Source organism: Pseudophryne corroboree, chromosome 11 (genome assembly GCF_028390025.1).
Source record: "Pseudophryne corroboree isolate aPseCor3 chromosome 11, aPseCor3.hap2, whole genome shotgun sequence".
Taxonomy (NCBI): domain Eukaryota; kingdom Metazoa; phylum Chordata; class Amphibia; order Anura; family Myobatrachidae; genus Pseudophryne; species Pseudophryne corroboree.
Window position 1 is genome coordinate 189,277,492 of NC_086454.1, and position 26,821 is coordinate 189,304,312.

A 26,821-nucleotide genomic window follows, 5' to 3' on the forward strand; every position below is an offset into this window, starting at 1 on the left:
CCTAAGATTAGATGGGTGTCCGGAGTCCACCCTCGAAGAGGGGGATACTGTCACAATCCTGACTGTAATTCTCATATTTGGTGACTTACCCCTGCTTTCTGTCCTGGATCCTGTGTCTTTTCACTCACGGAGTTAAACAGCTTGTCAGCACTGAGTTTCCTGAGTTCTCTGCCTGAGAGGTAATCAGCTCCACCTGTGGTGATCTCCTGTGTGAGGCTGAATTCAGTAATCTAAAAGCAAGCATCCTGTGTTTTGCAGAAGTCCAGGCTTCAGTGTTCTCTTGGCCTGCTAGGCCTCATTCTACATCACAGCCTTGGCTAGAGTAGTCACATGACAGTGACATCACCTAATCCTGCCCACCAATCATCAAGGACCAGGAAGTATAAATCAGGAGGCTGAGTTAGGAATCTGGGCCAGTTCCTCGTGTCACATACAGCCTTGTGAGAGTCTTTATGCTGAGCTCCCTTAAGGTAACCATTGTACCTAAGTTCCTGTGGAAACTCTGTTCCCTTGTTCCTGTATGGTTACTTGTGTGTTGCCATTTGATTTCACCATTTCCCTGAGTCTCAATGTAAAGGCACAGCTGCAATGTTTCGTCTTAAAGGCACAGTACTGAATTCCATGTTCTCCACTGAAAACCACAGCTGTCGTGTTTCAGTTTTACTACTGTTGTAGTTGGGATCTCCAGAGCTCAGTACTTCCGTGCTTCCAACACCTCCGTGCCTCCGTGCTTCCAGCAGCTCCGTGACTCAGCATCTCCGTGCCTCAGCATCTCCGTGCCTCAGTACCTCCGTGCCTCAGGACCTCCGTGCCTCCGTGCCTCAGTACCTCCGTGCTTCCAGCACCTCCGTGCCTCCGTGCTTCCAGCACCTCCGTGACTCAGCATCTCCGTGCTTCCAGCACCTCCGTGCCTCCGTGCTTCCAGCACCTCCGTGCCTCAGCATCTCCGTGCCTCAGCACCTCCGTGCCTCAGTACCTCCGTGCTTCCAGCACCTCCGTGCCTCCGTGCTTCCAGCACCTCCGTGCCTCCGTGCTTCCAGCATCTCCGTGCCTCAGCATCTCCGTGCCTCAGCATCTCCGTGCCTCAGCACCTCCGTGCCTCAGCACCTCCGTGCCTCAGTACCTCCGTGCTTCCAGCACCTCCGTGCCTCCGTGCCTCAGCACCCCAGTGTCTCTACGCACTCCAGTGTCTCTACGCACCCCAGTGTCTTCACGCACCTCAGTGCCTCTACGCACCTCAGTGCCTCTACGCACCTCAGTGCCTCTACGCACCTCAGTGCCTCTACGTACCTCAGTGTCTCCAAGTACCTCAGTGTCTCCAAGTACCTCAGTGTCTCCAAGTACCTCAGTGTCTCCAAGTACCTCAGTGTCTCCAAGTACCTCAGTGTCTCCAAGCACCTCAGTGTCTCCAAGCACCTCAGTGTCTCCAAGCACCTCAGTGTCTCCAAGCACCTCAGTGTCTCCAAGCACCTCAGTGTCCCCAAGCACCCCGTGCCCTTTAGCACAGTTGTACCTGTTATTCTTCACTGATTCATCAGCGCCTTTCCAGTTCTGTCTTTCAGGAGACCTTCAGCGCCCACACGTGCTTCCTGTCTGCCGACCTCATCCTGCATGAGGAGAACCTGGATTCGGCCATCTCTGCCGCGGTTCCTCTTCCCAGTCACCAGAAGAGACCCCGAGTCCACAACACTTCCAAAACCAGGTCAGTGGTGGTATTCGTGTAGTTCTCCAGTCGCCCGCGCAGACTTCGCTAGCACCGGGTTCACAAAAACCTTAGTCATGACACTGGGAGGACAAAGCTTGTGATCGTTTGGTTCCAATCCGCTGTCGCTCCATCATATCCCATTGTTATCCTGTGGAACCTGTGGACTTAGGAGAAATACCGTTATCAATGGTAAGTTCTTACCATAACGTATGTATCTGGACGATTAGCCGTCGTTCAGGTGTGCAACATCCCAGAGATATGGCTGTCATGTACCTACACCAATGTGAAACTCTGTTGTGTAGTATAGATACTGGTTGTTTCCCACATTAGAATTGAGGCTGTTATAGGGTTTATTCTGCTTGAACATAGGGTAGGAAGGGGGATAGTTATGGCTAGGTTGGTAGTCGGGCACTGTAAAAGTGCACAGGGTAGCAACAGAAGCAGAGATCCAGCGGAAAAATAGGTCACTCACTTTACAGATAAGAAAATGGTCATGCAATTAGGGATATTTGGGGGCAAGGGGGGTGGAATCTACAGATTCTGATCTTTGAAGATCATATGTTGTCCATTTTAGACTTCTCACCTTTGGTGTTAGCGCACCTTTTTAGATCAGTGGTCCTTTTGCTATTCTTTTGTTGGGGTTAAGATGGTGGTATCCGATTGGGAGATGCCGACTGCCATTTAGCAAAAGCAACAGCAGGAAATTCTTGTGTATAACAAAATGGTGAAAGTCAGTAGGGTCTCTGAGCAGTAGCTATAGGCTATGGAAAGGCTTACAGGTCACCCCCACTTACTCTGAATTGCCGCTAGTTGCGTATGTTGACCACTGAAGCATGTGCAGTGGGAAAATAAAGATTTATTCTGCCCAAAAAGCACTCTTACATTCAGCTCTGCATCTGCCCCACATCTTTACTAGTCCTCTTGGGGATCTGTATAACCTTTCCAACTATTTAGGTCTGTGACCTGTTTTGAATGAAGCAAGAGGTCTGGGATTTTAATTTATGTAATAGAAAAGTAAGGGGTTTTTAAGCAGTGATCATAAAATATACTCTAAGTACTGATTGTAATATAGAATCAAAAGTATCAAGATTACTTACTACTTTAATGCATTCAAGTCCATAAAGTGACTCACTCAGCAGATATAGAAGGGTGGCTGACATCCAAAAAGTTCAGTGTAGTAAAAACAAATGGAAATGAAGGTCCTATGGTGAATCTGTAGTCTGAGACGGCTCTATACTTTTGCTACGCACCATGGGGTGCCCCCAATGACCTTTTTTTATGCATGCCTTCATTTCTCTAGCTGGAGAGTGAGTCTTAACCCTGTGTTGAACAATGATCGGTACAGGGGTTGGTGGGTCCCATTCCTGTCGTCTTAACTAATGCGTTTTGGCGGTAGCCTTTATTAAGGATTGTATCACAATACAGGGTTAAGACTTGCTCTCCGACTGGAGAGACGAGCACTTGCACTGCACACATCTACTGCCTGCAGAAAAATCTCCAGTGTCGTATAATCACAGATCTATAGACATCCACAGAGCCCGCTTGGAAGTACACAAGGTAGCTGCACAAGTACTATCAGAGCTGGCTCCTCTCCCCTGGGAAGGGCCGAGTATAACAAACCGGCAAGACTTTTTACAGTGTGGGACGTGGCATCTGACTTTCACTGTGCACCTACCCACACCTGTGGAGTTATACACCACAGGCCACAGAGTAATCTAGATTATTTTCTATACCTAAAGGAATTCCTGAAAACAATCACCTGGCATCTCTCAAGCACATAAATCAATTAGTAGGTATAGCAGTCACCTATAACTATACTAATTAAAAGATTGCTCATTAAAGAAATCAACTTAAGTTGTCTAATGCTTAGCACAGTGTACTAGCAGTAAATAACCTCTTTCTCCTCCTCATCTGCCTCATTTGTGTTTTGTCACCCACTGCTGCCGCATATCTACCACACAAAAAACTATCCTTGTCCCCGCTTTTCCATCATCCCCAACTGCTAACACATTGGCAGGGCTGCCATCCCCTACCCATCAATCAAATCGATGAAAGGGATCATCCACGTCTGGGAAGGTTATTGCTTTTTATTGTTTTACTAGGTACATGTTACAAGTGTTACTGACAAACTGAAACAAAGAATAGGCAGCTGGGGATTTGTGAAAAATATTTGTAATAAACAATTGGAGGGAGTGTATCAGGCCTTCAGAAGAGGAGACAAGTGGAAAAAGTTGTCCGTGGCCACCAATCACTCAGCTTCTTAGTATCATTTATCAAGTACATTCCATAAAATGATGGCTAGAAACTGATTGTTATGGGCAATGGGTCTCACAGCATATTTTGACACTTTTTGAGTGTTCCCATTCCAACATTTTTGTCAATTTTTTTTGCGCGGGGGGTGGGGGGGTAAATCCCACATATTGAGGAGTGGCCAATATGCACTTAATTGGCTTCAATCCTATCTTTCTCCATTGAATTTTTGTCTCTGCCTTATTTTTGACCACTGAAGTCCCAGCACATATCTCCCAGTAGGCCTGATTTGTGGACCTCAATACAGATACCGTATAATGGAAAATGTGTCACGAAAGTGGGTGCCTTGACCATGTCTACTAATGAAAAGCTGTTCTATGAACCCCTTTGTTCAAGGCATAAAGCCAAGAATTGATTTTCCAATATGGAGTTAAATTTGATTAAAATGTTTTTCCTGTGTTGCTGCTTCCTCACCTGTCCCCTTCGTAGTTTGTCTGTGACCATTATTATGCTTTTTGACAGGACAGTTTAACTAAACCACAAAATGAAGAAGGGGTCAAACACACGTGCAAGCATGCCCACATAGCCCTAGCGACCAATCAGAATTCATTTGTAATTATCTTGTACAGTTAGCAAATTAATGGCTAAAATCTGATTGGTTGCTGTGGGCTACATCCACTTTTCCAGAGTTCTAAGGAAATTTCATTTAAGCCAAGGCTGGGGAATGACTTTCTCATCCATCTGATTCATGGGAGAATGGTAAACTGCTTCAAAGCCAACAGGCTTTTGAATAGGCCCACCAAAAGTGGAGATATTGGAGTGGGTGGAGCTACCTACTGGTAGGGGCATTATGTGGGGCAGCACAGATGGTGTAATGGTTAGCATTACTGCCTCACAGCACTAAAGTCATGGGTTTGATTCTCTCCATGGCTCTAACTGTGTGGAGTTGTATATTCTCCCTGTGATTGCTTGGGTTTCCTCCGGGTACTCCGGTTTCCTCCCACAATCCAAAAATATACTGGTAGGTTGATTGGCTCCCTACAAATTAACCTAAGGATGAATGTGTATGCGTGGTAGGTAATATAGATTGTAAGCTCCACTGGGGCAGGGACTGATGTGAATGGCCAAATACTCTCTCTAAAGCGCTTCGGAATATGTGTGCGCTATATAAATAACTGGTAATAAATAAATAAATGTGGATATCACACTATGGAAGTATGTAAACCTGATGGTTCATTTGCAGTTTTCCGAATTGGTGGTTGTGTGTGGATGTGAATCTCCTGGTGATTAAAATAAACCTGCTTTTTTCCCCATCAGTCTGTGATCTAATATACTTATGTTGCCTAGTCCCTAATCTTATTTTTTCCTTTTTTTTTTAAATCCCTTTCTTTGTAAAATACTACTGCTTAAGGTGTGTACACACGGTGAGATCCTTGCTATGTCCGATTTGACTATGCGATTTTCATTGAAGTCCCCTAGAGTCCAGATCGTCAATCTGTACTATCTGTGCTTGAGATTTTATCTATGTACGATTTTGACTAAGTGCCAACTTTGACTATACTTTGTACTAGATATTACACTAGATAGTCAAGATTGACTTGCCTGCACAGTATCTAGCCTTACGATACCGACCCCACGGGAGCGCGCATTGGGATCGAATCTGTATCATACATGCCTACTTTTGAAAAAGCATTTCAGGGAGATTATGAAAGTAACACCTATAAGTGCTGGCGCGTACTGCTACGTTGGACAGGCGTATAATGAAATGACTTGCATCCAAATGTAAATGAGCCCCAAAGTTGGTAAGATCTATTTGTTGAAAAGGAGACACTGATATTTTGCAGGATTTGTTTGTGTATTGTATTATACAAGAGGTTCCATATTCTGTAAGTGACCACGAGAAACCTTATTTAAACTGCATGTAGCCATAGGGATCATTGTGCCTTATAACCAATGCAGGGAAATGGCACTGATGAGCCCATTTGAATGTATGTATAGTATCTCTGATTTATTTTTCCCCCCCAAGAATGTAATAGCTAATAATGGGGGTCTGGTGCAATCAGGGAGATTACTGGACTATTCAGGGAGTCAGGGAGATTGCTGGATTATTCATGCTGCTTTAGACTTCATTTAGGGTTTATTACGCAATCAAGTGAACAGGATTTAGTGTGTTTATCCCTTTTTATTTTTTATTTTTTTGAGTTTGAAGCTTTTTGATTTCATTTTAGATATGCACCTACTAATGCACTTTGCAATTGAGGTGCAGCTGTAAAGATATTGCGCCACTAAGTATTGGGATGATAACGTATCTCAGAGATGGTGGGTAATTAGTCTAACATGGGCCATTAAAGTCTCAGCATGAGGTACATGGACGAATACTGGAAGTACATGTTTATTAGCTAGTAAGGGATTTTGCCTACTTTCCTTTTTATCCGCATTGCTACTTAATTAATGAATTATAATTTTTCCTTCTTTTCAGATTCAGTAGTTGAGTCTTTTCCAGTAACACTCCCAAAATAGCACGGTAAGTCACTCCTAAGTTCCATACTATTGCATCCCAGCATAGGGAGGAAATATTTTTTAAATGTAAGGTAATAACCCTCAGACGTGTGTGCATGCAGCTACAGGCCTCACTTCTAGTATTAGTAGGCTAGACTGAGGATGTCTTGGGGGAGAAAAATACCCAAATTTTCACATGATAGTGTTGGCCACTTTTGAATGCATTTTCACAGCTAAAGGAGTTTCCCCTCCTGCATCTGGGGGACACTTCATGACTATGGGGTTATGGGGCATGCACACAGAGCAATTTGTGCTGAGCGATTTAGTGTATGCGATTTGCCTCGAGCTTCCCGGAGTCTAGATTGCCCATACACATAACGATGTGCGCAAGCGATCTGTGCTAAGCGCTTTAGTATCCTGTCCCAGGATGCATTGCGGGTCCTCCTCTATAACTCCGCCTCCAGGCACTGTGAGCTCAGTTTTAGCGTTGGTGCATGCATGAAGCAGGTCACTTAACAGGGGGGCTGCGCTAGGCAGCCCTGAAAAAGCTTTTTAGAAGACTTCATGGGCTGCAGCACTTCATATGTCAGTGTGACATACTGTGCTGCGGCTCCATCACCTCCCCAGCGGCGTTGCATACTCCCGCTGGCTCTGTTCCCGGGTACTTGCGGTTGAGGCGCTCCGGTTCCTAGGCACACCACCGCACACGCTCTCCTGGATCGCGTGGCTGCTACTAAGGGAGGAGGTAAGAGGGTCCCCCAGGTGGGACCCGCCATTAAATTGTGTTCTGGTCGTGGTTTAAGAAGACAAACCACGACGCTGGCGTGGACACTGACAGAGCTGGGAACCTGCTATATCCACCAGGGCATGGGAGCACAGGTCGGATAGTAAAATATCCACTTTTATAAGGCTCCATAGTACCCGGTGGTGAGGACCAGCATGGGGAAAAAGGCGCTTGATCTGTAGCCCCTCCCCCAGCTCCAGGCACCATCTACTGCTGGTGTTCCCGCCCTGGAGCTGGCTTACATTTTCCCTCACTCCCTGACTGAGACACTGGGCACCATCTTATCACTGTAGCTGCGACAGGTCTCCGGGACTGCAGGGTAAGGTCTCCTCTGTAAATCTGCCTGATTCATCAGTGCTGTGATTTTACAGACACTACAGTATTCTACATGTCATTTTAATACAGTGTTGGTGAAAACTAGTGTACCTCTACCAAAATATATTGGACAAGTATTCTGATATATACATTCGGACTTGGACCGCGCATTGATATAAAAACACCCATCGCGGTGTTGAAACGTTGGACTCGTCATGCAGTTTGCTTTATAAATATTTTCTCACAACTAAATCCGTGGAGTGCCGCCTGTATCTGTGGTGAGGGGGTCAGTGGACTGTGGCTTCAGTCACCACGAACATTTACACCGTGTGTGTGTGTATGTGTGTATGTGTGTGTGTGTGTGTGTGTATATATATATATATATATATATATATATATATATATATATATATATACTAGTCTAGTGCAGTTTTATTGTCTGACTAAAATAATTATCTGCATTGTCACTGTGACACTGGGTATCCGGTTGATAGACAATGTCTAGTTAGACAGTCAATAGATAGACACCATATGTTAGACAGACATTAGGTCAACAGGGTCAAGAGGTCGACATAAAAAAGATAGACAGATTTTTTAAAAAAAATTTAACATGGTTTTTGGACTATTTCAGACCTTCTCTATCCATGTCGGCATAGAGTTGGTTATAAACCTAGTGGCGAGCGCAGGGAGCCACCAAGCCCGAAGCGTGGAGAGCAAAGCGAGCCCCGCAAGGGTATGCCATTCTACAATTGGGGGTCCCAGATGACAAAACTATCCACACACAAATGCAAGAAACATGGTGTCTACCTTTTTTTTATGTCGACATTTTGACCCTGTCGACCTAGTGTCTGTCTAACATATGGTGTCTATCGACTGTCTAACAAGACACTGTCTATCTATTATACCACACCCGTGACACTGTGTGCCTTGTATCTGCCGTGTGGATTTCACTTTCAGTGTATCCCAGCTGTATCTATCACTGTATTCTGTACCCTAGGACTAGGTGCATCAGGGTCTCGTATATAGTGCTGCACAGTATTTACCATTAAGTGTATTCTACTGTGTACTCAGTCACATCATACCGGATTTATTCACTGGTGTTGTGTACTGTGTAAGCTGTCGCATACTAGGGGATTTATTTGCAGGTATTGTACTCTCTGGCTGTATCGTACTCATACGCTCTGGCTGTATCGTACTCATACGCTCTGCGGTTACATTCACTAAAATGCCTAACACAAAGGGCGGGAAATCCATGGACGCTCCTGTATCATGCAGTGCATGCGCCAGGGATTTGCCTGAGGGGGAAACTCTGAATGATGGTCTGTGTACTATGTGCCATACATCTCCTAGTCAGTCTGTGGCTCCTGTAACCAATCAGGAGCCACCTTGGACGGCATTCTCTATTATGCTTAATACGCTTATGACACTGCTTACGCCCCCTATGGGCCCTCCTGTGCCATTGAAGCCACATATTGGCCCTGTGGTAAATACGCCCTAGGTAGATACTGTCTACCCAGATACAATTGAGTCAGTCGTTGGTTAGACATAAATTTACCCCACGTCCCTCTGGGGTCAAGGGGTTATCTAAACGGGCCGCTTCCTCCTCACAATCCACTAATATCTCAGATGATATTTGATGAGGGTGGGGAGTATACTGATCCGTCGGATACTGATACAGTTGCTTCTGACGAGGACCCTACAACTCAGGTTGATGTCCCTGACCTAGTGGAGGCTATTAAGCTGATTCTACAAATCTATGATGTAGATCCCACTGCTGCTTCTAAGAAACCTGATACCTTTAAACATCAGAAGGTAGCTAAAGTAGTCTTACCGCATGCTGACCATTTAGTAGACGTACGTCAGGAACCCTGGTCTTCTCCAGGAAAGAAATTCTCCCTGTCTAAAAAGATGCTAGCTTGTTATCCTTTCCCTGCTGAATTGTGTAACAAGTGGGAAAATTCTCCGCTGGTTTATTCCCATGTCACCTGTCTTGTGGTGTCATCTACTCTGCCTCCCACCCCTGTCACCTCACTGAAGGAACCGACAGATAAGCGTGTGGAGGGATGCCTGAAGTCTGTTTACTCCCTTATAGGTGCTGTATATAGAAGCATGGGTTCAGGCAATAGAGGGTAAGCTGCCTCAGGATATATCTGACACTGCCAGATGATATCTGTCTCATATTACCACCGCCTCCCAATATATTCAGGAGGCATCCTCTGAGGCAGGTGTAATGGCGGCCAAAGCATCGACTACGTCCATCCTGTGGTTGAGGTCATGGAAGGTGGACCTGGACTCCAAAAAGACCTTGGAGGTACATCCTTTTAAGGGAGATATACTATTTGGGGAAGATCTGAATAAGATCGTGACTGACTTAGCGGCTGCTGAGACGGCATTTCTCCCGAATACCAATCCTTCTGCACAGAAGGCAAAGAGTACCACTTTTCGTTCCTTTCGATCTCAAGGGAAAGCAAAAGGTCAGGCATACCCGAGACAAGCTTGTGCTCCCAAAACCACTAAGCCCAAAACAAAACAATCCTGGGCAGCCCGTCAGCCTGCATCCAAACAAGACGAGCCTACTGCATGACGGGGAGTGCCTTCCCCTTTGGGGGATCCCAGGGTGAGAGGCTGACTTCTTTAGTTCACCCAGGTCTGGTTAAAGACTACTTCAGACGCATGGGTGCGAGAAGTCGTCTCTCATGGGTACGCAGTCTCTTTCCAGAGATGTCCCCCTTGTCAGTTTTGCACGACCTGTTATTCCTTCGGACCCGTTGAAGGCACGAGCTCTACCCCTGTCCCAGAGAGGCGGAGGATACTACTCGACCCTGTTTCTAGTCCCGAAACCCAATGGGTCTTTCAGGCCTATACTCAACCTCAAATCACTGAACAAATTTGTGAGAGTGTCCAAGTTCCGTATGGAAACGCTGCGCTCGATTGTACTGGCCATGGAACCCGGAGATTATATGGTATCCCTGGATATACAAGATGCCTATCTGCATATACCTATTGCCATATCGCATCAGCAATATCTGCGGTTTGCTATTGGCAACCTTCATTATCAGTTCCAGGCTCTGCCGTTTGGACTGGCCACGGCCCCGCAGATCTTCACCAAGGTTATGGCCGTGATGACGGCTCATCTGTGTCGTCAGGGAATCGGGATCCTGCCGTATATGGGTGGCTTGCTGATCCTGGCGAACTCCCAAGATGTCCTCCTCAGTCATCTGCAACTGACAGTACACTTCCTGTAAGCCCATGGGTGGCTCGTCAATTGGAAGAAGTCCTCGCTGGTCCCTGCTCGGAGCATGGTGCACCTGGGACCACTGCTCGACACACACAGCCAAAGACTGTTTCCGACTCCAGAGAAAGTCCTGATACTTCCCGACAGGATCAGATACTTCCTCTCTCTCCCAAGAGTGTCGATACACTCGGCGATGCAAGTACTAGGCCTCATGGTGTCTGCTTTCGACTAGGTAGAGTACGCTCAATTTCTTTCCTGCCCTCTGCAGAGGTTAATCCTTTCCAAGTGGGATGGCCTGGCTCATCGGATCAGGTCTCAAATGATCTCCTTGACTCCGGAGGTTCGTCTGTCACTGAGCTAGTGGCTACAGAACTGACAGTTGAGCAGGGGCCATCCCTTCTGGATCCCCAACAGGGTCCTACTGACTACGGACGCCAGTCTGAGGGGTTGGGGAGCGGTGCTGGAGTAACACTCCCTCCAGGATTGGTGGTCCAAAGAGGAATCTCCTCCCGATAAACATTCTGGAATTGGGGGCAGTGTTCAATGCTTTTACTCTTGCCCAGCCTCTGATACAGAACAGGCCTGTTCAAGTACAATCAGACCGTGCCAGCACGGTGGCATACATAAACCATCAAGGTGGCACTCGAAGCCGCGTGGCAGTGATGGAAGTGTCAAAAATCCTTCGTTGGGCGGACCGTCATCTGCCAGCAATATCGGCAGTGTTCATTCCGGGAGTCCTCAACTGGGAAGCGGATTCCTCAGTCGTCAGGACGTACACGCCGGAGAGTGGAGTTTCATCAGGAAGTCTTTCAACTCCTAGTGGACAAGTGGGGTCTACCAGATGTAGTCGTGATGGCATCATGACACAATCACAAAGTTCCAGTCTTCGGATTAAGAACAAGGGATCCTCAAGCAGCGTTCATGGACGCACTGGCAATTCCATGGAACTTTCGGCTGCCCTCCAGTGTCACTTCTGCCCAGGGTACTACGGAAGTTTAAGCAAGAAGGAGGAATAATACTTCTAGTCGCTTCAGTGTGGCCCAGACAGCATTGGTTCTCAGACCTGCAGGGTCTATCGATAGAGCGTCCTCTTCTACTTCCTCAATGCCCACACCTCGTTCAGGGCCCTTGTGTCTAGCCGGACTGGCTTTGACGGCGTGGCTCTTCAAGCTTCACTCCTGAGGGCCAAAGGATTCTCTGAGGCTGTTATCCAAACTATGCTAAAGGCCCGCAAACCGGCTTCTGCACGGATTTGTTATAGGGTCTGGAATTCTTACTTTACATGGTGTGCTGCGAAGAATTAAGATGCTTCCAAGTTTAGTACTACTCTGTCTGTTGGACCCTCTTGGGCGGCCCGTCGTGGCGCATCCGCAGAACAATTGTGCAAGGCGGCCACGTGGTCCTCGGTGAACACGTTTATTAGGTTCTATGCCTTTTGATACTTCCTTTGGACACTGGGTGCGTCCTCTCCCTTGAGGAACTGCTTTAGGACATCCCCGATGTATTCCCTGTGGAACACTGTGTACCCCGCTGCAGAAAAGGAGATTTATGGTAGACTTACCATGGTTAAATCATTCTGCGAGGTACACTGGGTTGCACAGGGCGCCCACCCTGACGCACTTCGCTTCTTTGAGTTTGTATGGCATTAGCCGCTAGTTCCTTCTCCTGTCGTGAGAACGTGGTTCTATATGACTAACATCTGCCTTCTCTTTTACCTGCTTCTGCATTGGAAAGGTTAAAACTAAGCTCACAGTGCCTGGTGGTGGGGTTATAGAGGAGGCCCCGCAGTGCATCCTGGTACAGTCTAAAGCTTTAGCCTGTTGGTGCCTCTGGATCAAGATCCATCTCTACACCCCCGATGTATTCCCTGTGGAACCCAGTGTACCTCGCAGAAAGATTTTACCATGGTAAGTCTATCATAAATCTCCTTTTCTGTACACACGGGGGACTTGAACTCGCTTGCTAAGCGTTTTGACTAGACTTTATACTGCATGCTTGAATGATCTGAGCCAACGATAGTGATGCTCGGTGCCATAGCGACTGGGGGTGGAGCCGGCAGCAGCGCTGGGAGATGAGCTCATCTCTGCGCCTTCTCTCCCTATGCAGTGAACGGGTCCTGGGTTGCATCAACCCGGGAACCCGTTCACGCTGCCACTGACCTGGCATTCAACCGGGGAATAACATTGCTTTATTCCCGGGTTGAATTACTGGATCAGGCGACCTGGGAATTCGACCATGGTCCTTTCACACCGCACACCGACCCGATACCGGTTATTTGTGCGGTGTGAAAGGGGCATAAGGGGTATCCGTCTGCAGACTGCCTCCCCCCAGATCCATGGTGTTAAAAGAAAGCTGCCACCTGTGAGTGCAGCATGTGACATCACTATATTTGAATCCTATTTCTTTTATGGTGCCGTACAGTATTTTATCTGGTAATCAGTGGTGGTGTTAAGACTTTGAGACATCCACCTTAAATCTGTACACCAGAAAATGCAGCAGTTTAACTTTTATGCCGATCACTGCCTCACCCCTCACATTTTTTGCCATCATCCACTCCTTTAACTTACTTTTATGTGGCTGACAGGTTCCCCTTCCAATCCATTTTCAAGTTGTTACAACTTGTCTTGTCTGGGGACAGCAGGTGTCTGTACCCTATTTTACAATTCAGCGGGTTCCCGGCAGCTACGGAAGTAGCCACGCTCATTGTTACTGCTGTGCCATACAGGTGTCCTAGTCACGCCATACAAATAGCGCCGGTTGGCAAAGTAAGGCATGATAAGGCGAAAGAGGATCTGCAGCATTCAATACACGGCTTCACCACTGGGTGGCGATTGCTCCACTAATGAATATGACAGTACAGTTCTGAATAGCAGCGGATGGATATGGCACTACAGAATACTGTACAATGTAATGAGCCATGACAAGTGTGCCAGTGCACAGTAAATACAGTAGTTCTTTTTTAATATAGTAATACTACAGGGTGGAGTATGAAAGCACCGGAATGGCAGGCACCCATTGACAATATGCCTTTGCAACTGAACAGTACCCTGGTGCGCTGTATAAAATGATCTCAACATTAAGTAGAATATGAATACAGAAAAAGGTTTGCTCAGCATCTGAGTCACTCCAAAAGCATAGTTCTACACAGCTCTTACTTTCAGAGATAGAGTTGGGACACACAGCACTATAAAAAAAAATAAAAAAATTACAATGAGCACCACTATGTCACTGCAAGTGTCAGTCACCTGTCTCCATGTCTTTCTTGGCGTAGTGGTATCACCGATGGTTACCATGTGCGTGAGCTAGGCTTCGATTCCTGCAAATAAATAATAATCATTTTAATTTATATAGCCCTCTTTCTCCAGCTAGTACAAGATGCTTTGAAAAACAATTTAGAATACTTTTCTGTTACCAATTTTATGCTGCATATAATGGGGGAGATTCAAATGTTTTAAAAGTCGGTTGGGTGTCTGTTTTTTCCTGTCTATTAGATAGGAAATAAACAGACTCCCAACTGAATTTTCAAACATTTGAGTCTCCCCACTGTATGTTATACATTTCAAGTCTCATTTTATTACTTTTAGCAGTACCTAGAATCTCCCTTAATTCATCTATGGGTTGAGCTTTTAGCCATGCGGCTCCAACTCTGTGGAATTCTTCCCCACACAGTTCGAGAGGCTCCCACTCTAGAATACTTCAAAAATGAACTCAAGACTTTCCTGTTTACTCAAGCATTTCTGTAACGTCCTGGGTGTGGATCATAGGGTCGACCACACTTAGGTCGACAGCGTCTAGGTGGACCACTCTTGGTCGACAGGGTCTCTAGGTTGACAGGGTCTCTAGGTCGATATGAACAAGGTTTGACATGACAAAAGGTCGACATGAGGGGTGTTTTTTTGTTGTGTTTTTTTTGTGTCATTTTCTCCGTAGAGTGACTGGGAACCCCAATTAGTGCACCGTGTCCCCTCGCATGCTTTGGGCAAGGGGGGAAAAAAACTCATGTCGACCTAGAAACCCTGTCGGCCTACTTACGGTCTACCAATAGTGGTTGACCTAGAGACCGGATACCAATTTCCCTTTAGTATCTTCATGTTCTCTGTATTTTATGAAAAGCTTTTCTGTCCTTAATTGTTTCTGTACTGTATTATGTTCATTTTATCTGTTAGGCGCCTTCAGTCCTATTGGAAAAAGAGCGCTATATAAATAAAATTATTATTTCACACTGCGACTTGTGCAGTACACATTGTTCAGCAAGTGGCGATCGTCCATTTCTGTAGTGTGCTCACACAATGCTAGCATGCCTTACAAATGAACGCTGGGCCCCAGGATTGCTGCGTAGACGGATCACACACTGTAACTAAGAATGACAACACAGAAAAAGATCTGCTTGCATTGAACTGAATGTGTCTCCGACTCACACAACCAGCAATACCTTATATGCATTGCTATGCAAACAAGATGCTCAAGCTGACTCTTGACGATTAAATTGATATATGGCATGCCTATATTCTGCATACGAAATGCTATGTTATAGGGATTTTCAGGAAAACACTGAAACGCAGCATTTCCTATGCAGATACATCTGCTGTCTCACACTGAATATAGGCATGCCGCGTATAATTTTAATCAGCAGAGTCTGCTTGTGCATTCTGATTGCATAGTGATGCGTATAAGATGCATTTAAGGCAAAAAAAGACACCCTACGTTAGCAGAGCTGCCTGGGAACTGACTGCTCACTCACGTGGTGCATGCACAATGCTAACATGCCAAACAAATGAACGTGGTTTATGGGTTCCCTTACCCCAACCAAAGCCCGCATGAGCCATTTATTTACGTAGTGTACAGGCCATGTTGTGTTTGTCATTTACTGAGCAGTACACCCAGTTCGTGAAATCACAAGTCTCATGTGGGGTGGGATTGGTCGTAAGTGAAGCTATCTATTAAAGTACATTAAACTCATAAATATAGCACTCGGAATTTAAAAAGCCACCCTTTTATATGTGTAAAACGTAGCAAGCACAGCTTTTTCTAATTTTCCCAAAACAAGCTTAGTCATGCTTCGTATACAGACACGGACATGCGCATAGATATACTGATCAGTTGTGCAAAAGCTTTGCTGTAACAAAGGGTATCCTCTGGGTCAGCCTTGGGATTTAAATCTTGTATTGGCAGCTCTCTAGGCTCCTCCATTTGAGACTGTAGAGGAGTTAGATCTTAAATGGTTAACTGAGAAATAGTTTTTTGTGGCCACTACATCAGCCAGAATGGTGTCAGAATTAGGAGATTAATCTCCATATCTGTTCATCCATTAGGTTAGGGCAGAGTTTCATACAGATTCCTCATTTCAACCTAAAGTCGATTCTGAGTTACATTTTAAATCAGCAAATAGTAATTTGCTTTTTCTTAATTTTATTTTAAAGTAGATAAATCAAGTAGCATGGAAATTGTCCTTGTTAGATGTGGTCAAAGTGATACCCCTTTTACACCATCTGAAATATCCTGGGATTTTGCACGGGAGCGCACAAAATCCCGCGACTGCAGGTGGTGTAAAAGGGTCACCCCGGGTCCACTTTCCCGGGAATCCAACACTGCAAATACGCAGGGTTGGACACTGGAAAGACCCGGGAAGGAGGCGGTGTAAATAGGTAAGCCGGGTCAGCCGACCTGGCACCCATTTACAGCATGACGGAACTCCCGTACAGCAGTGTCCTGCGGGCGGTTTGGAGACTGGGGGTCACGGCGCACCCTGTCTATGCTGACCGGCGCCGTGCTTGTTGCCATGCTGCAGCTGGAGACATGGCACATGCTGTCTATGCAGACAACGGCGCCATGTCTGGTGCCTGGAAGCGCCGGAGGCTGGGGGCAGCACAGCAGCTTCCAGATTGCTGTGCTTGCCCCCGGCGAGACGCTCCGGAGTCCCGATCTGCAGTGTGGGCCGGCGCTTGGAGAGGACATCATCTCTAAGCGCCGGCCCACAAGACACTGCACCCGGGTGCAGTGTAAACGGTGCCGATCTGGGAATATCCCGGATTGGCACTGCAGTGAAATGGGGGGGAGTCCCGGGTCTGACCCAGTTTGGAACCGTGTTCCAAATCCTGGGTCAGACCTGGGATTTTGGTGTAAAAGGGGTATGAGAGGATTTACTTGGACAGGTCTGCAAGTTATGGAAAGACTAATACCTGTAGTCTATTCCACACTTTAAGATAAATTAATATCCAGGAGCGCATTCAATAATTTATTACAATAAAAAGTTAAAAACACATTATATACACACATATATGGAAAAAATAGAAACATCAATGTATAAACAGTATTCTGGTCCTCTTAGTATCCAGCGGAAAAAGTTAATACATTCGGTATGTTTTTTAAAAAGGTTTCCTTAGTCCATACAGTTCTTATACTCGGACTTAAACCTCTCTTATGGGCATATTTAATTATATTCTCACACAGTATTTAGCCCATGGAATGCGCACTGAGAGTCCCACTTGTAATTAGGAAACGTAAGCAGCAGTTACAATGTATCGGTTGTACAACTCTTAATGTTGAGAAGGTAACGGGGAGGTCGTTTTTTGCAGTATACAGTATTATCATCAGGACATAGAAAATGACAACGCAAACTCGCCATTTATCCCTTCATCAGCACACGTGTCCTGGTGGGATCTGGAGCTTGGAACAAGTTGCCCACTAGTAGTGACATCCTATTCCATTACCCGTTTCCAAAACTACACTAAATACATGTAAAACAAACAAGACTGTTCTAAACAAAATTTGATACAAAAATATAATAAAAACACTAACACGTACTGTAGAGGAAACTGCAATATATCAATGCAATATCATGAGCAAATACTCATATAGCATGAGATAAGATTAAAACAGAGTACATTGTATAAATAGTAGGGACAGCATATTATTTTGAGGCATAACAAATACATATTAATAATTATAATAATAATTTTATTTATATAGTGCTCTTTCTCCAACAGGACTCAAGGCGCTTATTCTGAAGAGCACACATATTGCAGAAAACAATGTAATCTTAGATTAAGCCCCTTAGGTGCCAGTATTTATAGTTTAAAGATCCATTTAATTCACATCTTTAAAAGTTTTAAAGATTTATCCTGACTATTTGTACTAACTATATATGTATATACTGTAGACCTTTTACGTTTTCATATCTGGATGATCAGATCTGTTTTTCAGGGTTTTTTTTGTTGTTTTTTTTTAAATGATCAGCCATTTTTAATATGCCAATGCATTTTTAATATTGTATTAAGTTTATGATGTGTACTTAGTTTTGTTAATGTGTGTTATTACTATTTGCCACTTTGTGTGTATCCACCACAGATATGATTACCCTTCTTTTTTTACTGCATACTCATAGTTGCTTCTATTTGTTAATGTGTTGTGTCCAGTAAAGTTGTGCTATGCACTCCACGTTATGTAGACCGCATAGTATTTCCTGTTGCTGTGTCAATCTGGTATGGTGCTGTGCGTTCCACGCTATGTGGAACGCATAGCACTTTCTGCTGCATTGTAGCTATGACATTTGTATGTAGCTGAGCCCATTACTAGCTGCGAGCACTACTTTCCCTTCTGGCCAGAGCCGGCCCAAGCTTATTTTTTTAAGTAAGCAAAAATCTATTTTGGCACCCCTTGATGGGATAAAAGGGGTGTGGTCTTACAAGAAAGGGGTGTGGCTACACAATTGTACTCGCCGTGGTACAGGGTGATAGTGGGTGACAGGGAGACAATAGGTTACTGGTGAGGCAGGGGTGACGGGGAGATAATGGGTGACTGAGGCAGGGTGACATTGAGATAGTGGAAGACCGATGTCCCCAGTACCAGATACACATGTCCCCCCAGTGCAGATACACACAGCCCCACAGTGCCAGCTATGCCCCCTGTGCAGATACACATATCCCTACAGTGCCAGATATGCCCCCAGTGCAGATACATGCCCCCACAGAGCCAGATATGTCACCAGTGCAGATACACATCCTCCCAGTGCCAGATATGCCCCCAGTGCAGATACACATGCCCCCACAGTGCCAGATATGCCCCCAGTGCAGAAACACATGCCCCCACAGTGCCAGATATGCTCCCAGTGCAGATACACATGCCCCCACAGTGCCAGATATGCCCCCAGTGCAGAAACACATGCCCCCTCAGTGCCAGATATGCTCCCAGTGCAGATACACATGCCCCCACAGTGCCAGATATGCCCCCAGTGCAGATACACATGCCCCCAACAGTGCCTCCCACAGTGCCAGATATGCCCCCAGTGCTGCTACACATGCCCTCACAGTGCTAGATATGCCCCCAGTACAGATACACATGCCCTCACAGTGCCAGATATGCTCCCAGTGCAGATACATATATCCCCACAGTGCCAGATATGCCCCCAGTGCTGCTGCACATGCCCCCACAGTACCAGATATGTCCCCAGTGCAGATACACATGTCCCTACACAGTGCCAGATATGCCCGCAGTGCAGACACACATGTCCCTACACAGTGCCAGATATGCCCCCAGTGCAGACACACATGTCCCTACACAGTGCCAGATATGCCCCCAGTGCAGACACACATGTCCCTACACAGTGCCAGATATGCCCCCAGTGCAGATACACATGCCCCCACAGTGCCAGATACACATGCCCCCAACAGTGCCTCTCACAGTGCCAGATATGCCCCCAGTGCTGCTACACATGCCCTCACAGTGCCAGATATGCCCCCAGTGCAGATACACATGCCCTCACAGTGCCATATATGCCCCCAGTGCAGATACATATATCCCCACAGTGCCAGATATGCCCCCAGTGCTGCTGCACATGCCCCCAACAGTGCCAGATATGCCGCCAGTGCAGATACACATGCCACCAGTGCCAGATATGCCGCCAGTGCAGATACACATGCCCCCACAGTGCCAAATATGCCCCCGTGCAGATACACATGCCCCCACAGTGCCAGATATGCCCCCAATGCTGCTACACATGCCCCCCACAGTGCCAGATAAGCCCCCAGTGCTGATACACATGCTCCCACAGTGCCTCCCCCCCCCCCCCCCCTGAAAAATAATAATGCTGCTCACTGCTTCTGTGAGGGGTGGAGAGCGCAGCGAGCGCCTCTTACCCCTCCGTCTCCAGTGGCGGTGTCTATCCTCAATCCGCCGCCAGCCTGTGAGCCAATCAGGAGTCTCAGCTGCTGGTCTGCGAGCTCTAATTGGCTCAGCGGCCGGCGCTGAATTTAAGATAGTCACTGCCGCTGGAGACGCCAGTGCGCGCCGGGCAGCGGTGGCCGGGAGCGGATCAAGCCCGCTTGCTGGCCACCGCTGCTGTAGAGAGTGAGTCACTGTGATATATTTGCTGATATTGTACTGTGTTGCCCGTGGTTTACGCTTTCATATCATGTTAGCTACAGAGGGCGATGGGTCTGGGACTGATTCCGCCATGCGCAGTTATGATGTCCCGGACGCATTGGAGGATAACATGGCTGAGGAGGGTTCAGGTGTTGGGGGTTCTGTACCCCCCAGTCAGTTTGTAACAACGGGAGCACATCAGGTCCCGCCTTGGGCTGCCTTTTCTAATTTACTGACTACGCTGGTAACTAGACTTGTGCCTCCTATAGGACCTCCTGTGCCTTATCAGCCTTATATGGTCCCTGCCGTTAATCTGCCATGGACAGATGCTCTGTCCACTCAGTTACAGCAATTGAATAACTCTTTGGGTAAAAGTTTTCCTGACCCTCGCCTGCATAAGACTAAACTTAAGAAGTTCTCTAAGCGGTCTTTTACTTCCTCTCAATCTACTCATGATACTACTTCTGATGAAAATGGCGTGTATACTGACCCCTCAGACTCTGATCATGACGTTTCTGATGGGGAATCTGTTTCACAGGTGGATGTTTCTGATTTATTAGAAGCGATCAGGCTCATTCTTCAGATTGATGATGATCCTGAGCCTGCTACTACATCTAAGAAACCGGACAGGTTCAAACGTCAGAAGGTTACTAAATTAGTTTTACCTCATTCTAACCACTTGGTTGACATACTTCAGGAATCCTGAGAAAACCCAGGAAAGAAATTCACCCCGCACAAGAAGATGCTAGCCCGCTAGCCCCTTGCGGCAGAATTGAGTAAAAATTGGGAAACTCCGCCACCACCGGTGGATTTGCAAATCGCTCGGCTGGTGGTGTCATCTGCTCTGCCTGTCACTACCGACACTTCTCTCAAGGAACCGATGGATAAGGGGGTGGAGGGCTGCTTAAAAGCTATCTATACCCTTGCAGGGGCTGCGCATAGGCCCAGCATTGCGGCTACTTGGGCTGCAGAAGCTATTGAGGCGTGTGCTCAAGAAATAGAGGCAGAGTTTTAATCCAATTTTTCTGAACATGCCAGACAATGTCTCTTATATTGTCACAGCATCTCATTACATTAAAGAAGCAGCTTCAGATACAGGTGTGCTGGCAGCCAAGGCTGCTACGACATCCATTTTGGCTCACCGTATTCTCTGGTTGCGGTCCTGGTCGGTAGACATGGACTCTAAGAAAGCCCTGGAGGTGCTCCTGTTTAAACTTGCTCTTTGGTGAGGATCTCAACAAGATTGTTGCTGACTTGGCGTCTGCTTAGACTGCATGTTTACCTAGTACTACTCCTTCGGCTCGGAAGGCTAAGAGTACTTCCTTTTATTCCTTTCGCCCTCCGGGTAAAGCAAAGGGTCAGGCGTATCCAAAACAGTCTTGCACTTCCAAAACCCCCAAGCCTTAACGGGCACGGGCTGCCTGTCAGCCGACTTCCAAATCTGACAAGCCGGCGGCATGACGGGGCGGGCCTCCCCCTGGGGGATCCCAGGGTGGGGGGCCAAATTCTACAGTTCACCCAGGTATGGTTGCAGACCACTTCAAACGCTTGTGTACGAGAAGTCGTCACTCACTATGTCCTTCAAGACACGCCCCCCTCCTCGTTGTTGCCTGACGTACATCCCTTCGGATCAGGTAGAGGCAACAATTCTCAGTTTAGTGGTACAATCCCTCCTGGGTATTATTCAACGCTGTTCCTAGTTCCCAAACTGGTTCCTCTCGGCCCATTCTCAACCTTAAATCTTTGAACAAGTTTGTGAAGGTCTCCAAATTTCGTATGGAGACCCTTCGCTCTATTATCCTGGCTTTGGAACCAGGGGACTATATGGTATCCCTGGATATACAGGATGCTTACCTGCATATCCCTATTGCCATGTCGCATCAGCAATACCTGCGCTTTGCTATTGGAAATCTTCATTACCAGTTCCGGGCCTTACAGTTTGGTCTGACCACAGCTCCGCAAATTTTCGCCAAGGTCATGGCAGTTATGACGGCTTCACTCCGCCGTCGGGGCATCCGGATCCTGCCGCATCTGGACGATCTGCTGATCCTGACCAATTCCCCAGAAGTTCTCCTCCGTCATTTGGATCTGACTGTCCAGTTTCTGCAAGCCCACGGGAGGCTCATCAACTGGAAGAAATCATCCCTGGTCCCTGCTCAGAGCATGGTGCCCCTGGGAGCGTTGTTGGACACACACAACCAGAGGTTGTTTTTGTCACAGGAGAAAGTCCTGAAGCTTCAGGACAAGATACGCTGCTTCCTTTCTCGTCCGCGTGTGTCGATACACTCGGCGATGCAAGTCCTAGGCCTCATGGTATCGGCTTTCGACATGGTGGAGTATGCTCAATTTCATTCCCACCCTCTGCAGAAACTGATTCTTGCCAAGTGCGACGGTCTGCCTCACCGGATCAGGTCTCAAATGATCTCCTTGTCTCCGGAGGTCCATATGTCACTGACGTGGTGGCTGATTGAGCAAGGGTCGTCCTTTCTGGATCTCCAACTGGGTTCTACTAACGACAGATGCCAGTCTGAGGGGTTGGGGCGCGGTGTTGGAGCAACACTCTTCAGGGTCGGTGGACCAGGGAGGAGTATCTCCTCCCGATAAACATTCTAGAATTGCGGGCAGTGTTCAATGCTCTAAAACTGGCCCGGCATTCGGTACTGAACAGGCCTGTTTAAGTACAGTCAGACAACGCCACCTTGGTGGCGTACATAAATCATCAAGGCGGCACTCAAAGCCGCATGGCAATGATGGAAGTGTCAAAGATTCTTCAATGGGAGGAACGCCATATGCCAGCCATATCGGCAGTGTTCATTCTGGGGGTCCTCAACTGGGAAGCGGACTTCCTCAGTCGTCAGAACATGCACGCCAGAGAGTGGAGCCTTCATCCAGAAGTATTTCAACTCCTAGTGGACAAGTGGGTCCTACCAGATGTAGACCTGATGGCGTCTCGACACAATCACAGGGTTCCGGTCTTCAGAGCAAGAACAAGGGATCCTCAAGCGGCGTTCGTGGATGCACTGGCAATTCCATGGAACTTTCGGCTGCCATACGTGTTCCCTCCGGTGTCACTTCTGCCCAGGGTGATAAGGAAGTTCAAGCAAGAAGGAGGAATACTACTTCTAATCGCTCCAGCGTAGCCCAGACTGCATTGGTTCTCAGACCTGCAGGGTCTCTCGATAGAGCGTCCTCTCATACTTCTGCAATGTCCAGACCTCCTCGTTCAGGGCCTTTGTGTCTACCAGGATTTCGCCCAACTGGCTTTGATGGCGTGGCTCTTGAAGCTTCTGTACTGAGGTCCAAAGGTTTTTCTGAGGCGGTCATTCAATCTATGTTGAAGGCCCGTAAGCCAGCTTCTGCTCGGATTTACCATAGGGTCTGGAATTCTTACTTTGCTGGTGCGCATCTAGCAATCATGACGTTTACAAGTTTAGTACGGCCTAACTTTTTTGGCCTTCCTACAACAGTGCCTGGACTTGGGCCTTCAGCTTGCCTCCCTCAACGTTTATATTTCTGCCTTGTCGGTATGGTTTCAGAGAAAAATTGCGACTCATACATTCACTCAGGGTATTTTAGGGATTCAACCTCCCTATGTCCCACCTGTGGCTCCTTGGGATTTGTCGGTGGTTCAGGAGGCTTTGCAAGAGTCTCCGTTTGAACCTCTTGAATCTGCGGACCTTAAGTGGCTTTCCCTCAAGGCCTTTTTTCTGCTGGATGTTGCCTCTGCTAGGCGGGTTTCAGATTTGGGTGCCTTGTCTTGTAGGTCCCCCTATCTGATTTTTCACTGGGAACGCGCCCTGGTTATCTACCTAAGGTGGTGTCTTCTTTCCACCTTAACCAGGAGATTGTGGTTCCGGCCTTTGTCTCTCCGGATTTATCTTCCAAAGAGCGGTCTTTGGATGTGGTATGGGCTCTCCTTATCTATGTGAAGAGGACAGCCTCCGTTAGGAAGTCTGATTCTCTCTTTGTACTGTTTGGTTTTCACAAGCGTGGCTGGCCTGCTAACAAGCAGACCTTGGCCAGATGGATTAGAATGGTGATTGCACATGCTTATGTACAGGCTGACCTTCCAGCTCCTGCTACCATCAAAGCCTATTCTACTCTTTCTGTTGGACCTTCTTGGGCGGCCCGCCTTTGTGCAACCTTTGAACAACTGTGCAAGGCGGCTACGTGGTCCTCAGTGAACGTGTTCATAAGGTTCTATGCCTTTGATACTTCAGCCTCCCAGGATGCTTCCTTTGGACGCTGGGTTCTTGTGCCCGCTACAGTGCATTCCCCCCCCCCCCCCCTTGAGGAACTGCTTTAGGACATCCCCGATGTTATTCCCTGTGGAATACAGTGTACCCCGCTGCAGAAAAGGAGATTTATGGTAAGAACTTACCTTTGTTAAATCTTTCTGCGAGGTACACTAGATTCCACAAGGCGCCCACCCTGACGCACTTAGCTTCTTTTGGGTTGGTATGGCATTAGCCACTGATACCTTCTCCTGTCGTGGGAATGTGGCGTCTGTGGCTACTAAAGGCTGTTTCCTCTTTTGCCTGCTACTGCATTGGACCGGTTAACAAAACTGAGCTCCTGTGCACGGAGGCGGGGTTATAGTGGAGGTGACGCTGAGCATCTTGGTAACGGTCAAAGCTTTTAGCCTGTTGGTGCCTCGGATCAAGATTTTACTATACTCCCCGATGTTGTTCCCTGTGGAATCCAGTGTACCTCTCGTCTTTACACATAATTTGTTATGCTTTGTTAGAGCGGTTTAGGTCAGTCAGACCCCGCTATTTGGCTGCTATGATTACATGTGCGGTGTATACTAGTTAATGTGATTAGCTGATACAGCTTATTTTCTGATTTAATACGATCCCATGGTATATATTGTGTTACGGTGCACAAATATTGTTGGGAATTGATAGTGTAGGTAAAGAAGCTATTGTTTAGAGTTTAACAAAGACTTATTTTGGATGCTGTGGTTTTGTGTGATGATTAGAGCAGTACAGCTGAAAAAAAAATTTTTGGTCTCCAGATGTTGCAGTTTACACTATAATTTCAAAAGAGGGTGCTACAATTTACAGTAATCACAATTTTACAGGATTTTCTTAATACACGATTGCATAAAGGAAGCGAGTCTTTTCTTTCTAATTTTAATATTTTTCCTCAACAGCTGTTTCTTTGTATGTCCTTTCAATATATATACTTTTTTTTTTTTTTTCCCTGGCATTGACTCAACCTCATTGTAAGCATGCGATTGCTTTCTTAAGTCATATTGGGATTTTTGTTTGATGTACATTAAACTGGTTTCATACTTACAAGACGGCAGTACTAACCGGCTGCTGTGGAGGATGACCCAAACAGATCAAATGTATTTTGTTGATGAGATTGTTCCCCTGCAGAGAAGTCGATTAGCAGATAGATAAATTAATGGATATTAAAATCAGGAAATGGCATTTGTAACCATAAGCTACTTTTCGTTTAAGTCACTAAAGTGATCCCACTGTTCCTAATTTTCTGATGCATCACATGTAATATACTATACGTGATAACGTTGAGAGACAAAACTATAGAATACAACCTTACATCACACAGATAAGTCTTCATGCATCTTTCCTGCAGTCACAGCAAACAGCCCCTCTTGCCACGCCGGGTCGCTTGAGAATTTTCTAGTGTCGGACGTCTATTTTTTTATTTTGTCCGTATGTTCATGCAGGTCAATTTTGGCTATGAAGTTAACGACTGCATGTTCGGGGCTGGGCCGGGTGATGTCACTGAACGATATCTTTTAGTGTGTGTGCACTATATTGTTTGCTGGGAGTTCAAGGGAAATCGTGGGCGACATTGCTCATGGAGCATATTGTGTAGTGTGTATGCGGCGTAAGTCTCTGAATCTGTATACGAAGCATGACGATACCGCAGTTGCAGCTTTTTTCCGGTACAAGTTGTGTTATGCTTCGTATACAGACTCAGTCACACACACTATACAAGTGTCCTATAAAATGAATCTATAGTCTCCTCATGCATCCTATTCACATTGCATTTTCATCAAAAAAAGACTCATGACGTTGGCAGAATTGCACAGGGCTTGGCGACTCACTCCCACCAGGCATCACACGCTGCATGGTGTATTGAGGCTAGATGTAGGAGGACGCATTTGTAAATTACCCCTATCTTTATTTCTTTCCTTCTCATCTGTAGCGCCTGCAGCACTTTTACAGGAGATTGTTTCATCTTTCAAATCAATCCCTGTTCCAGTGGAGCTTACAATCTATATAGTCTTTACATCATAGTATAGGGTTTATTTAATCGGAAGCTAATTAAATATTAGTCTGTTCATTTTGTTGACTTAAAAGAAAGCAAAACACTAATTTTTCTCCTATGGAAAAATACAAAATACCTTACAGACCCCAAAATTGTCTATTCTGTAAATTCCCAGGATCACTTGCCCCCATAATGACCCCTAGGAATCTAGCTTTTGATAAGTAGCCATCTCCTCTATACGTTAAGGAATTCCACAGCTTAACTGCCCATACAGGGAAGAATCCTTTCCTATGTTCATAGATCTTTGTCCTCATCACACTGGGAAAACTTGTGTATTCTGTATATAGTGTGCTCAAAAAAAGAATACCCTGTATTCAATATGTGATATCAATTGTGACTTAAAGGTAGCACTCTTGGTATCATGCAC

General features: G+C 46.4%; 1 protein-coding gene across 3 annotated transcripts in view; it reads left to right on the forward strand.

Annotated features, from left to right (window-relative positions):
* PC (pyruvate carboxylase) overlaps positions 1–26,821 on the forward strand; it is a 1,082,342-nt gene that overhangs the window by 189,013 nt on the left and 866,508 nt on the right. For 2 of the 3 annotated variants that reach the window (XM_063945163.1, XM_063945164.1), the window contains exon 2: positions 6,435–6,479. The exons of the other annotated variant lie outside the window; for it this stretch is intronic. The gene's annotated coding sequence lies outside the window, so the exon portion shown is untranslated. The remainder of the gene's footprint in view (positions 1–6,434; positions 6,480–26,821) is intronic. 3 annotated transcript variants of the gene reach the window in all.